Source organism: Mastigoproctus giganteus, chromosome 1 (assembly GCF_048544385.1).
Source record: "Mastigoproctus giganteus isolate SK-2022 chromosome 1, ASM4854438v1, whole genome shotgun sequence".
Taxonomy (NCBI): Eukaryota; Metazoa; Arthropoda; class Arachnida; order Uropygi; family Thelyphonidae; genus Mastigoproctus; species Mastigoproctus giganteus.
In genome coordinates this window covers 235,050,336-235,064,218 of record NC_143575.1, presented here as the reverse complement: position 1 = coordinate 235,064,218, position 13,883 = coordinate 235,050,336, and the positions used below count along the sequence as shown (strand labels likewise).

The following is a 13,883-nucleotide window of genomic DNA, read 5'->3' as shown; positions in this document are numbered from 1 at the left end:
GATGATCAACAGTCGAACCATCGATGTCAAGTGGACTAATCAAATTCACCCCCTTCCTTTAAAGTTTATATAAGTAAAGAAATCCTTGCTGTTTTTCTTAGCATCTTTTGCCAAGGATTTCTCGTAATCTGCCTTCACCTGCCTAACCTCCTTTGTGACCTGATTACAGACTAGCTTATATCTGCCATAGGCTTCTGAGTCGCTTGACAATTTATATGCATCCCATGCATTTTTCTTCTCTGTTACGAGTCTCATTAGTTCATTAGATAACCATTTAGGCCTAAACCTTGAACAATATTTCTTGATAGGTATGAAACTTTTAGTAGCATCCACGATTAATTCCTTGAATGCTTCCCACTTAGAATTTACTGTTGGTAACACATCGTCAGTTGATCCCACTGTACAGAATTTAAAAACTGAGGGAGACCATTGTACTTACCTTTACGGAAGCAAAAACCCTTTCCTTTACCTCTGATGGTAATTAAATCTTTAAGTAAATCCCACATCAGTACACTGTGATCACTGCCACCTAGTGGTTCATTTATCCGCAAATTTTTAATACACGAATGATCACTGCTGATAACCAGATCAAGAGTATTACTTTCTCTGGTTGCATATCGAACATGCTGCTGCAGAAAACAATCATCCAATAAATCCACAAAAGACTGACTAGTGTGTGAGTGACCAACCCACAACTTCCAGCAATATTTGGGAAGTTAAAATCCCCATTATAAGACATTCCGATTTACTAGCTCACTCTATTTCTCTGTACAATTGTTCATTGTACTCATTCGAGTCATTAGGCCTATAACACACTCCTACTCTTATTTTTGCTTTCACAGTGCTTATGTCACACCAAACTGACTCAACTGTGCACTGTTCATCTATATCAACTGGATGCACTTCTTTTGATTTTATGTTTTTCTTAATTAACAGCATAACACCTCCTCCCTTTCTATCCTGTCTATCCTTCCACACTGTACTCCCCAAATTCCAGTTCAGCATTCCTTATATCTGTGTGACACCATGTCTCTGCTATCCCAACAATATCCGCCTTTGATGTCTTGACCAACACTTCAAATTCATCAAATTTATTTACTATACTTCTAGCATTGGCATACATGAAAGCATACATGCTCCTACTCCCATTCCTAGTTACCCTAACACATCCCATATACCCACCTAATTCAGGATGACTGCCATCCGTCCCTGAAACCCCCAACACCCCACGCTCCAAGTTGCTACTTATTCTAATAGAGGTTGTGTAAGAATCACTTTCACCTCTGCCTACGGCTACTGTTAAACTATTAGTCCTTGTTTACCCCCAAGCTATCAGTTTTCCGACCCACGTAACACTGCCTCGATAGCATCAGCACATATTCTTGCACCCTTTCTATTTAAGTGTATCCCATCCCTATAGAAGTATCTCTCCTGTTAACAAGTACAGTCCAGGCTGAAAAAAATTCTACCCCTTGAGCCTTGCACATTCTTTCCAGGGCCAAATTGATCGACAAGGCTCTCATCATATACTCCCTTCTATTGTGTCTGGGCAAAATTGCAGACACTTTCAAATTCAACCCTAATTCTCGGCTTTTGTTCAATAGTGGCCTGTACTTGTTAAGTAATTCTGCTGGTCTCCTACTCCTAATATCATTAGTGCCAACGTGTACAACTATATCACCTTTTGTGCCCTTAAAAGATGATATCCGCTCTACAACGTCATCAACCTTTGCCCCTGGCAGACATACCCTGGTCCTGTTCCATCTATCCTTTTTACAAAGCATGTTTCCCGTTTCCCTGACAATAGAGTCTCCAACAACTACTGGTTCCTGAGGGACCAGCACATTCTTCCTTGGGGGTTGCCGCTGTGTTGCGTGATGACCACGTGCAAGCACTGGCGTTGATGTGGGCAGCTGAGAGCCTGATGGGCCCCTCAATTTAGATCTTTCGAGGGCATCCACCCTGTCCTTCAAACTCTCATATAGGCCCATAACAACGCTGAATGCCAAGAATAAAAATATTCTTTGCATTCACTAGGTCATAGACAAGTGGTCAGGAATGAAATTGCCAGAGCACATGCTATTTGACAACAAGGATGCAGTTTCCCAGTAGATGTAGTTTCCATTTCAGACAGAAGACTGGATATCCAATAATATGAATTTCTTTTTTTTGTCTCAGGCATTCCATCAAAATGGTATAATCTATAATGTATAAATGGTGTTCCATCAAAATGGTAAAAAAATGATATCAGTGGTCCCACTAAATAAAATTTAAAACTGTCTGAGACCATTGTAATGACCTTTACAAAGGCAAAATCTCTTCCCTTTATCTTTGATGGTAGTTATTTCTTTAAGCTGATTCCAATACACAGTTCACTGCCACTTAGTGATTCATTTATCTGGAGATTCATAATGTGAAGAATCACTATTAATAAGATCAAGTGCATTGCTTTTTCTCATTGTCTATCTAAAATGCTGGTGAAGAAAATAGTCATCTAATAAATTCAGAAAAGCCAGCCTTGTTTCTGTGTGAGTAACCAAACCACAAGTTCCAGTCAATACCTGGAAAGTTAAAAGACTATTACAGTAGGGCCTTGACTTATGATGACATCAACATCCGATATTCTTAGGAACCGATATACCATCCAATGTTTTATTTTAAGAACTGATGATATTTGTAGGTAGCGATGGCTTTCCAATATAGCTGGGACGATACATGGGTGGAAATTTTCAGGCATGTGGTGCATGAAACATCACTCGTATGAGTGTTAGCATTACTAGAGGCATATGATGCAAGAAAGCAAGCTTATGCATCAGCCAAAAAAAAGAAAAAAAACCACTCCCATTTCACTCCTCCGTTCATTCGAAATACCTGTCCAGTGAGCCTTAAATTTATTTAGGCTATCAACTTCCACAACAAGGGATGGAAGTCTGTTCCACCAACCAACTACCCGCTGGCTAAAGGTAAATTTCTGCACATCTATCCTACATCTGTCTTTCCTCATGTTCTGTTCTCAAACCAATTAGTGTCTTTGTTCAAAAACGTTATTGTTCAATGTGTGGTACACAGAACATCACTCGTACAATTGTTTCAAATCTATGATGATCTGAAACTTCAAGCTCCATCAAACAGTGGCAGTGCTGTGCTCTTTGAAGACTTTAAAGCCAGCAGAGGCTGGTTCAAGCACTTCACAAAAAAAAGGGCAAATATCAAAAATGTTGAAAGCCATGGGGAGACATCCAGTGCTGATAATAAAGCAGCTGAGATCTTTAAAATTGAATTCTAAGAGTTAGTTGATCAGGAGGGTTATCTTCCCCAGCAGGTTTTTAACATTTATGAAATCGGCCTCTTCTGGACGCGAATGCCCAGGAACACGTACATCACTAAGGATGAGACTAATTTACCTGGGCATAAACCTATAAAAGATATGCTCACTCTTCTGTTGGGTGCCAATGCCTCTTGAGATTTTAAGCTGAAGCCTTTGCTTGTATATCACTCTAATATCCCCATAGTATTTAAACAACAAATGCATGCTGGGAGTGTTTTGGCAGAGTAACAAGACGACCTGGGTTACAGGATATGTCTTCAATGAATGGGAACTTTCTATCCTTCAGTGAAGAGTTATCTTGAGAAAAATAAGTTTCCCGTGAAGGCACTCCTTCTACTGGATAATGCGCCAGGCCACAAGCCCAACCTTGTTCAATCTCTTTAGGCACAATTTGACTTTGTTCGAGTCAAATTTTTGCCACCCAACACCACTCTTCTTCTTCAACCAAACCAGCAAGTGACTGCAAACTTCAAGAAACTCTACACCACGAAAATGTTCGCAAGTTGCTTTGCAATGGCCTCTGGTGAAAATGCTCTCACCCTCAAAGATTTTTGGAGGAAGAAGTTCAACATGCTGGACTATATGAGGCTGACTCTAAGTTCTTGGAATGATGTTTCCACCAGGCTGAATGTAAGCACCATGAGGTGCTTACATTCAGCCTGGAAAAAGATCTGGCCTTTAATTATTCATAATATTGACGGATTTGAAGATGATGGTGCTTTGACAAACGATATTGTCACTCTTGGAAAATCAATGGGTCTGGAGGTTGGCAAAGAGGATGTGGAGGACCTTATTGATGCTTACAGGTGTGAGCTAACAAAGAGGAGCTACAAGAGTTGGAGAAAATTACAGAGAGTGACACTGGACATCAGGAAACTACAAAAAAGTCATCAAAATCAGTCCATTTGGACAGTTTCTTTGCAGTAGCAACAAAAACTGAAAAGACGCGTGATGCTTGATATAGTCCAACCACTGCTACACCAGCATTGATTTCATCAGCTCTGTACTTCATGTCTGTTTTTTTATTTTAAGATGTTTTGTGACTATTTATTAAGTAATCTTTATAAAAAAAAAACTAATTTTTTATGTAAAAATGAAGTATAACATACAAGAAATACCTATTTTATGTGTTGTTGGGGAACGAATTACGGAAAATCAATGTATTATTGGTTTCAATTTATAATATTTTCAACATACAATGGGTTTTGTGGAACGAATTACTATCAGATGTTGGGGCACACTGTATAATAGACATTCTGATTTATTTACTGCTGCACTCTATTTGTCTGTATAGTTTTTATTAAATTCCTATTCTCATTTTTGTTTTACCAATTTCACTATATTCAATTTTCACATCCTTTGAGTGGCACCATGTCTCCAGTATCCTTACAATATCCGCATTTGATGACTTAACCAGTACTTAATATTCATTAAATTTGTTTACTGTACTCCTAACATTGCTATACATGCACCTGTCTTTGCTCTTACTAACCCTAACACAACCCATATATTTGCTTCCCATGAAGACCAGGCAACCTTGTAATCCCCAACATTTCACTTTTCAGGCTGCTACATATATCAACAGAAACAGTGCAAGAATCACTTTCACCTCTGTTCGTGTTTGCTATTAATTTATTAGTTTGCATATCTCTGCAAAACTATCAGTTTTCTGACTCAATGACTGTCTCGATAAAATCAACAAATATTCAAACAAATATGTAATGTTCTGCATGAACATTACATATATCTTACACTGAATGTCCAAGCAAGGTCTTTTTATGTTTTAGGGAATACACGATAGGAAACTCACTGATATTCTATGTTTCACGGTACACGCAACAAATGTGAAACGATGTTACACAACAATGGAAATATAGTTATTCAAGAAGAAATAGAGGACAACTGAGAAAATTGAAACATGAAATCCAATTTTTGAAAAAGGTTTTCTTATATAATCCTCCAAATTGAACTATGCTCTCTCTCACTGGAGACACTTTCTCATGGCTGGATTCAGTGCTGACATACTTCGATTTGGAAGGCCTTGACATACCACACAGAATTATTGAAAAAATTCAAACACTTGTTGCAAGTTTGAAGCCTGATTTGCGATGAGATTGCATGTGTTCTGGAATAAGCCATGGTAAAGTTTATACCATTTTGATGGAACACCTGAGACAACAAAAAAAAAAAAAATTCACACTATTGGGTATCCAGTCTTCTGTCTGAAAATTGGCTATTGAATTTACTGGCAAACTGCATCCTTGTTGTCATCTACATGTGCCGTGCTTATGAAAAGTAAAAGTCTTCTGTTTACAATGAATAATGGCAATTGTTGAAGTATGGTTACAGTGTCCTGAACCTGAATTAAAATTGCAATCTGCTGAATGATAGCCCCCAAGAGAGTTCAATGGGAGCCCAGCAAAATTAAACAAATGGCCATTGTTTAATTTTATTTCATATTTCCTTATATTTCCTCAGGTATTCTTTGCATTCACTAGGTCATAGACAAGTGGTCAGGAATGAAATTGCCAGAGCACATGCTATTTGACAACAAGGATGCAGTTTGCCAGTAGTATCCATTTCAGACAGAAGACTGGATACCCAATAATATGAATTTCTTTTTTTTGTCTCAGGCATTCCATCAAAATGGTATAATTTATAATGTAAAAAAGGTGTTCCATCAAAATGGTAAAAAAATGATATAAAAATGGTATAGCTAAGTATCACTCGGCAACACACACACATCCATAATAAAAATTGACCACTTTACAAGTTCCTCTTTCAATACACAATAAAAACATCAACTGATATGGTAACAACAACAAAAAAATTGGCTATTGAATTTAGATAGATCTAAATTCAATTTTAGATTGAATTTAGATAGAGATTTTGTAGATTATTACTTAGTATTGGTAAGGGTATCAAATCCACGTGTAGACAGGTTTTGCAGCTCCCACGAACGAAATGTTTTTAATTATACTTAGCTGCTTTATTGGCTTAATTGTTAGATTAAATTATTTTCTATAAGTAGCTTATAGACCTAGTCAAGCTCTGTGGTTTATTCTGAATTTAGATAGTGCGATTTGGAAAGTAAATAATACCTCGTATCCGTAGATTAACCGTTCGTAACTTGCCGCCATTGTTATACGGCTTGTGCCGTATAACAATGTATGATACAATTTGTGCTAGCGTAAGATATAATGGAAAACTAGATAGTGAGTATAGCAGTGTCAATTAATCAGTAAAATTGATTAATCTTATTAAATTTCATTGTCAATTGAATTGGACTTTAACTAAATAAATATAGAGACCTAGTTATTACAAATGTAACATCATAAATTAATACATATAAGTTGACAAGGGATAAGAAAGTCATATAACGTAACTTGGAGATAACATTTGATACCGAAATACATATATATATATATATATATATAGTGTTAAAACTGCATTGGGATATAGGTTTAGGGTTATATTTTGCATTGGAATTTTATTGAACTTGAATAGAAATCATGATCCAGACCAGAGCAGCAAAGCAAAAGGCTCAAACTAGTGGAAGTGCTGTGACTCAGAGGAGAACCGAGGGGGGGCAGTTGTCCTCTGAATCACAGTCTATTGAAATGCACTGTTTGTTTGATGTTCATGGAGAAATCAGAAACGGGACATGATATTGCCGAGGGGAATGTCTTTCAGCGTGCGCGATGTGAGGAGTGCGAGGAAATCAGGCGCCAACTCGGCATTGTTATGGGCTTATAGGAGGGCTTGAAGGACAGGGTGAATGCCCTCGAAGGATTTAAATTGAGGGACCCATCAAGCTCTCAGCTGCCCACATCAATGCCAGAGCTTGCACTTGAACATCACTCAACACAGCAGCAACCCCCAAGGCAGAATGCGCTGGTCCCAAAGGAACTAGTTGTGGGTGACTCTATTGTCAGGGAAACAGGGAATATATTGTGCAAAAAGGATAGATGGAACAGGATCGGGGTATGTCTGCCAGGGGCAAAGGTTGATGACATTGTAGAGCACATATCATCCTTTAAGGGCACAAAGGGTGATATTGTTGTACACATTGCCACTAATGATATTAAGAGTAGGAGACTGGCAAAACTACTTAACAAGTACAATACAATGCTGAAAAAAGCTGTGAATTAGGGTCGAATTTGAAAGTGTCTGCAATTCTGCTCAGACACAATAGGAAGGAGTATATGATGACAGCCTTGTCAATCAATTCTGCCCTGGAGAGATTGTGAAAGGCTGAAGGAGTAGAATTTTTCTCAGCATGGTCTGGGCTTGTTAACAGGAGAGACTGCTTTTACAGGATGGGATACACTTAAATAGAAAGGGTGCAAGAATATTTGCTGATGCTATCGAGGCAGAGTTAGGTGGGTCGGAAAACTGCTAGTTTTGAGGGGATACATGGACTAATAGTTTAACAGTAGCCGCTGGCAGAGGTAAAAGTGATTCTTGCACTACTTTGAATTGCAATTGAGCAGCAGCCTGGAAAGCAAGGCAATGGGAATTTCCAGCACTGCTGGGAGTAAATACATGGGCTGTGTTAGGGTAACTTAGAGTAGAAACAGGTGCATGTATACTTACATGTACACCAATGCTAGGAGTATAGTTAATAAATTCGATGAGCTTGAAGTGCTAGTCAAGACATCAAAGGCAGATATTGTTAGGATATCGGAGACATGGTGACACACAGACATAAGCAGTGCAGAACTGGAATTTGGGGAGTACAATGTGCAGAGAAAGGATAGACAGGACAGGAAGGGAGGAGGGGTTATGCTATTAATTAAGAAATACATAAAATCCAAGGAAGTGAATCCAGTCGACATTGCTGGACAGTGCAGTGTTGAGTCAGTTTGGTGTGACATAACCATTAGGAGATCAAAATTGAGAGTAGGCGTGTGCTATAGGCCTAATGATTCTGATGAGTATAATAAGAAACTGTACGGGGAAACAGAGTGGGCCAGCAAATCAGAGAGTCTTATAATGGGGGATTTTAATTTCCCAGATACTGACTGGAATTTGGGGGCTGGTCACTCACACACTAGCAAGGCTTTTGTGAATTTATTGGATGATTGTTTTCTACATCAGCATGTTCGGGAGGCAACTAGAGGGAGTAATACTCTTGATCTGATTATCAGTAGTGATTCTTCATGCATTAAGAATCTGCAGGTAAATGAACCACTAGGTGGCAGTGACCACAGTGTGCTGAAGTGGGATTTACTCAAAGAGGTAACTACCATTAGGGGTAAAGGGAAGAGTTATTGCTTTCATAAAGGCGACTACGATGGACTGAGACAGTATTTAAATTCTATACAGTGGGACCAACTGATGATGTTACCAACAGCAAATTCAAAATGGGAAGCATTCAAAGAACTTATCTTGGAAGCTACTAGGCTTTACATACCAACTAAGAAATATTGTTCAAGATTTAAGCCTAAGTGGATGTCAGATGAACTAATGAGACATATGGCAGAGAAGAAAAATGCATGGGATACATACAAATTAACATGTGACACAGAAGCCTATGATAGATACAAGTTGATCTGTAACCAAGTTACAAAGGAGGTTAGGCAGGCAAAGGCAGATTACGAGAAATCTTTGGCAAAGGATGCAAAGAAAAACAGCAAAGAGTTCTTTACTTATGTAAACTCTAGAAGGAGATGAATCAGATTGGTCCACCTGATATCGATGGTTCAACTGTTGATGATCCTGCTCAGGTAGCTAACAAACTAAATGAATATTTTGCATCGACATTCACACATGATGAGTTATTCAGGGAGGGGAATGTCAGAGGTGTATTAAACTCTGGCAGTAAGCTAGATAATCTTGTAATAACTGAGAGTAAAGTGGAGGAAAAATTGTTGAAGATAAACACAAGAAAGGCACCTGGGGTGGATGGAATCTATCCAGTTATATTAAAGGAGAAGGCAAAATAAGTAAGCAAACCCTTAGCCATAATTTTGAGAGCTTCCCTGGACTCAGGAGAGGTACCCATGGACTGGAGATGTGCAAATGTGACCCCAATCCACAAAGGAGGATCAAAGGGAGACTCAAGTAATTACAGACCTGTTAGTTTAACTTCTGTTCCTGCGAAATTAATGCAGGCACTGGTTAAAGAAGCATTGCAGGATCATCTAGACAAGACTTCAGTTACAGCTCGGACACAGCATGGGTTTGTTAAGGGGAAGTCTTGTCTGATTAATGTGATTGGATACTATAATGTAGTCACAAAGGAACTGGATTCAAAGAATAACTTTGATATCATCTATTTGGTTCTTAGAAAAGCCTTTGATACTGTTGCACATGGAAGACTGCTGCACAAATTGGAGCAAATCACCTCCCTGTCCCTGCTAGCAAAATTCCTAAACATGTATATCATTGACACGACTCCATGACCTGCCTTGCCAGCCTGTCTGCACTGCTCAGCGAACTTCATATTTAACTGCACAATTACCCCCAGGTCTTTTTCACTTTCCACTTCCCTGAGTGTAGTACCACACAGTTGGTATGTTTTTCTTTGGTTATTGCTACCCATATGAAGTACTTTGCATTTGTCAATGTTAAACTTCAGTTACCACTTCTCAGCCCATTTGCCCAACTTATCTAGATCCAGCTGGAGTAGCATACTGTCTTTACTGTTGTTAACAACCCTAGCAACCTTTGTATCATCTGCAAACTTGGACATCATTATTAAAATTCTAGATCATATAGAAAATACTTACCCAAATTCCTGGGGTCACCCAATTGTCCTTACCTACCCAAAGCCACGAAAGGATTGTAATGTTCCACATAATTACAGACTGATTTCACAGGTGGCTATCATAATTCCTGGAAACTAACAAGTTTCTAAAAAGTAATTAGTACAGGTCTAAGAAGAATTAGTACACATTAGATGTGATGATGAAAGTAGAAACAAATGTAAAAAATTCTTTCATAAGGAGACAACATTTGGTCATGGTTAATCTCAATATGATATTTTGATACCACCCTGTAGCACAGGGTGCCAAGTGAAATGAAGGATACACTGCCTGAATTTTCGATTTCCTGAATGATTATCATAATACATGTCCGAGGATAAAGTGTCACCAGCATGACATTTTCTAATGCGTTTCTAATTTCACATTCTTTCAGGGCAGGCTAGAATAAAGTATGATTTATTGCAGCAAAAAAACTGAGAGTAATTTATCAATTATATTAAACTCTGCATTTGTAGAGATATATGGAAAGTGAGTAAAGGTTGCAATATATTTTCCTAGATTATTATTATTTTTATTATTATTATTAGCTATATGGTGCAAGGAAGCCTGAGGCTTATGCTGCACTAGACAAAAAAAAAAATTTCTGGACCACCCCGAGAGAGAGAGAGAGAAAGAGAGTCAGTAGTAGAAGGAAATCACCAAGAAAGAGAAGAATGATGATATCGAGCTCAGGACCCTGGGTGTGCCAAGCCCATACTCACCAGATGTGAGCACCTCTTTGGGATGATGATCAAAACATTCAACCTGATTTATCTTCATCAATATCATTGATAAATACAGTATACAAAACAATAATGAGCCCAACACCGAATCCTGGGGAACTCCAGTAATAACATTTGTCCACGAAGAGCAGTGTCCATTGATTACCACTCTCTAAATTACCCTTAATGCCATACCTCCCCAATTTGTACAGCAGTCTTCCACGTGCAACAGTATCAAAGCTTTCCTGAAATCCAAATATATATCAAAACTATTTTTGGCATTCAGTTACAATCAAATTGGTCAGAGAAGACCTCCGTTTAACAAACCCATGCTGTGTCTTAACTATTACTGCAGTCTTGTCTAGATCCTGCAATGCTTCTTTAACTGATTCCATGATTTTACACGGAACACAAGTTAAACTAACTGGTCTATAGTTACTTGTTTGTTTGTTTGTTATTTGGTTTTTAGGAGCATTAGCAACTAAGGCCATATTGCTCCGGGAATATGCGGTGGTCATTCCCTTGACCTTTCCGCATCCTCCGTATTTGGTGGTGACGGGCTCGAACCCCGGTCTAATCAAGAAGCGTGTACTACGCACTGCTGCTCCTTCCCACCTGGCTACGGAGGCGCCCATATAGTTACTTGTGTCACCTTTTGAACACCCTTTGTGAATTGGTGATACCTTTGCACACCTCCAGTCCAAGGAGGCTCTCATAATTATGGCTAAGGGTTTGCTTACTTCCTTTGCCGCCTCCTTTAATATAACTGGATAGATCCCGTCCACCCCAGGTGCTTTTTTATGTTTAAGTTCAACAATTTCTCCTCCACTTTGCTCAGTTATTACGAAATCACTTAGCTCCCTGTTAGAGTTTGATTAACTTCTGGCACTCCCCTCATTGAACTCCTCATGTGTGAATGTAGATGCAAAATACTCATTCAGTTTATCAGCTACCTGAGCATGATTATCAATAGTCAACCCATCTATGTTAAGTGGTCCAATCTGATTTATCCCTTTCTTTCTAGAGTTTACATAAGTAAAGAACTCTTTGCTGATTTTCTTTCCATCCTTTGCCAAAGATTTCTCATACTCTGCCTTCGCCTGCCTAACCTCTTTGTGACTTGATTACAGACTAGTTTATATATGTCATAGGCTTCTGTGTCACCTGATACTTTATATGCATCCCCTACATTTTTCTTTCTGAAGGCAAACTTCCACACATCTATCTTGCACGTATCCTTCCCCAACTCAAATTTATGCCCCCTCTCAGCAAGAGGAAGAATGTCATTCACATTCAGCTTACTCAATCTATTTATTCAATGCCTTAAACAGCTCAAGCAGATCACTCCCCCCCACCCCAGGTGCCTGTTCTACAAACACTGCAATTTGCAGAAGAAAACCTTTCTAAGTAAGAGAAACCTTTTGTTCCCTTCAGGTTGCCCTTCTCTGAACCCATTCCAACAGGTCTAGATAGCCAATTTCACCAAAGCAGTGAAACTAGCTATCTAGCTGTATTTTGTGACCGCTAATGAAAATTAATCATATAAGTATTTAAAATAGACTGGATTTTATCTAATATGGATACACTGTGTAATTTTGTTTTTACCTGCAAATTCATAGCTAAGTATCACTCAGCAACACACACATCCATAATAAAAATTGACCGCTTTACAAGTTCCTTCTCTAACACACAATAAAAACATCAATTGGTATGGCAACAACAATAAAAAAATTTACTATGCAAGTTATTATTATTAGCCATATGGTGAAAGGAAGCCTGAGGCTTATGCTGCACCAGGCAAAAAAAAAAAAAATTCTGAATTACCCTGAGAGAGGGAGAGATTGAGAGAGAGAGAAGTAGAAGGGAATCACCAAGAGAAGAATGATGATATCTAGCTCAGGACCTTGGGTGTGCCAAGCCCATACTCACCAGATGTGAGCCCTGTAAACCGATCAATTATGCTTGTTTACACAGTATATACTCACAGATGGCAACTAAGAAAGCTCCAGCCCTGGTTTTTAACCTTGATGGTTCTAAATATATTTCTCAGAATTATATTTACTTCATTGAAACAATTGGCATGGAAGAATTTCACTTGTGTATACAAAGGGAGTGGCGGAATCGACTGCAGCATTTAGTATGGCCCACAGAGTAATAATCTTAACTACTTTGTGGTGTGATCTTTGGTATAGTGCACAGAGTAGTATAAGTTACTACTCTGTGGTATAGTGTAATGTTTCTCAAACTGGGATCCCTAGACCAGTTCCACGGGGTCCGCGAAAAGTTCAGAAGGTATCAAATATTATGTGTTTATTTTACTGATGGAATCACAACGAATTTCGTTATAGAACATTATTTAAAGTAGTGGCGCGTAAATCTCAGACGTACTCACAAATTTGCTTCTCCGGTGCTGGCGGCCCAGAGTAATAACACATTTTACTTCTCTGCGGCTCGCGGAGTTAACGTGTCCACAAAGCCCACTGGTGTGGTATAAAGGAAAAAAAAAAATCCCCTTGCAATAAAGTAGCAAGCAACAACATTTATAAAGATTCGTATAATTTATGAATTTTATTCAAAAAATTTCCATTACTCTCTCTCTCGCCTTTCAGTATAAAAATTTACCATTACCATCATTACGAGACTTAAGCCAACGGCGGAAGCATACTGGGTGGAAAAGACCTGATTATAACACCGGAAATGACCGGAGGAATTTTTATGCCCTTTTTTTTTCGCAAAGTGGCTGAGTTAGTCAGTCTCAGGAGAGATTTACATCCATTTTTCTCCTGAATATCCAATTTTTCTTCCAGAAACCAACCACAGATGATTTACAAGCATATTTTATATGGTGCAACATGGCCTGAGTTGCTGATGAGCCTAAAATCCACAACGGCAGTGACCATTAATTAACATAACAACTACACTAATAATTCCTAATATATGCTTCATTTTACCCAGTAACTGTTTTTTTTTTTCGTCCAGAACAAACAGGCAAATCGACCAGAGAACACACGCCATTTGCGGAGTCACTGGTTAAAGATGCATTGCAGGATCTGCTACCAATTCCTTAAATGCCGATCTTCAGGT

At 38.6% G+C, this 13,883-nt stretch overlaps 1 protein-coding gene across 1 annotated transcript in view; it reads right to left on the bottom strand.

Annotated features, from left to right (window-relative positions):
- Positions 1 to 13,251, bottom strand: part of LOC150091655 (uncharacterized) — a 66,073-nt gene extending 52,822 nt beyond the window's left edge. Inside the window, exon 1 of the mRNA XM_090369151.1 lies at positions 13,192 to 13,251. The gene's annotated coding sequence lies outside the window, so the exon portion shown is untranslated. The remainder of the gene's footprint in view (positions 1 to 13,191) is intronic.
- Positions 13,252 to 13,883: the final 632 nt, after the last annotated feature.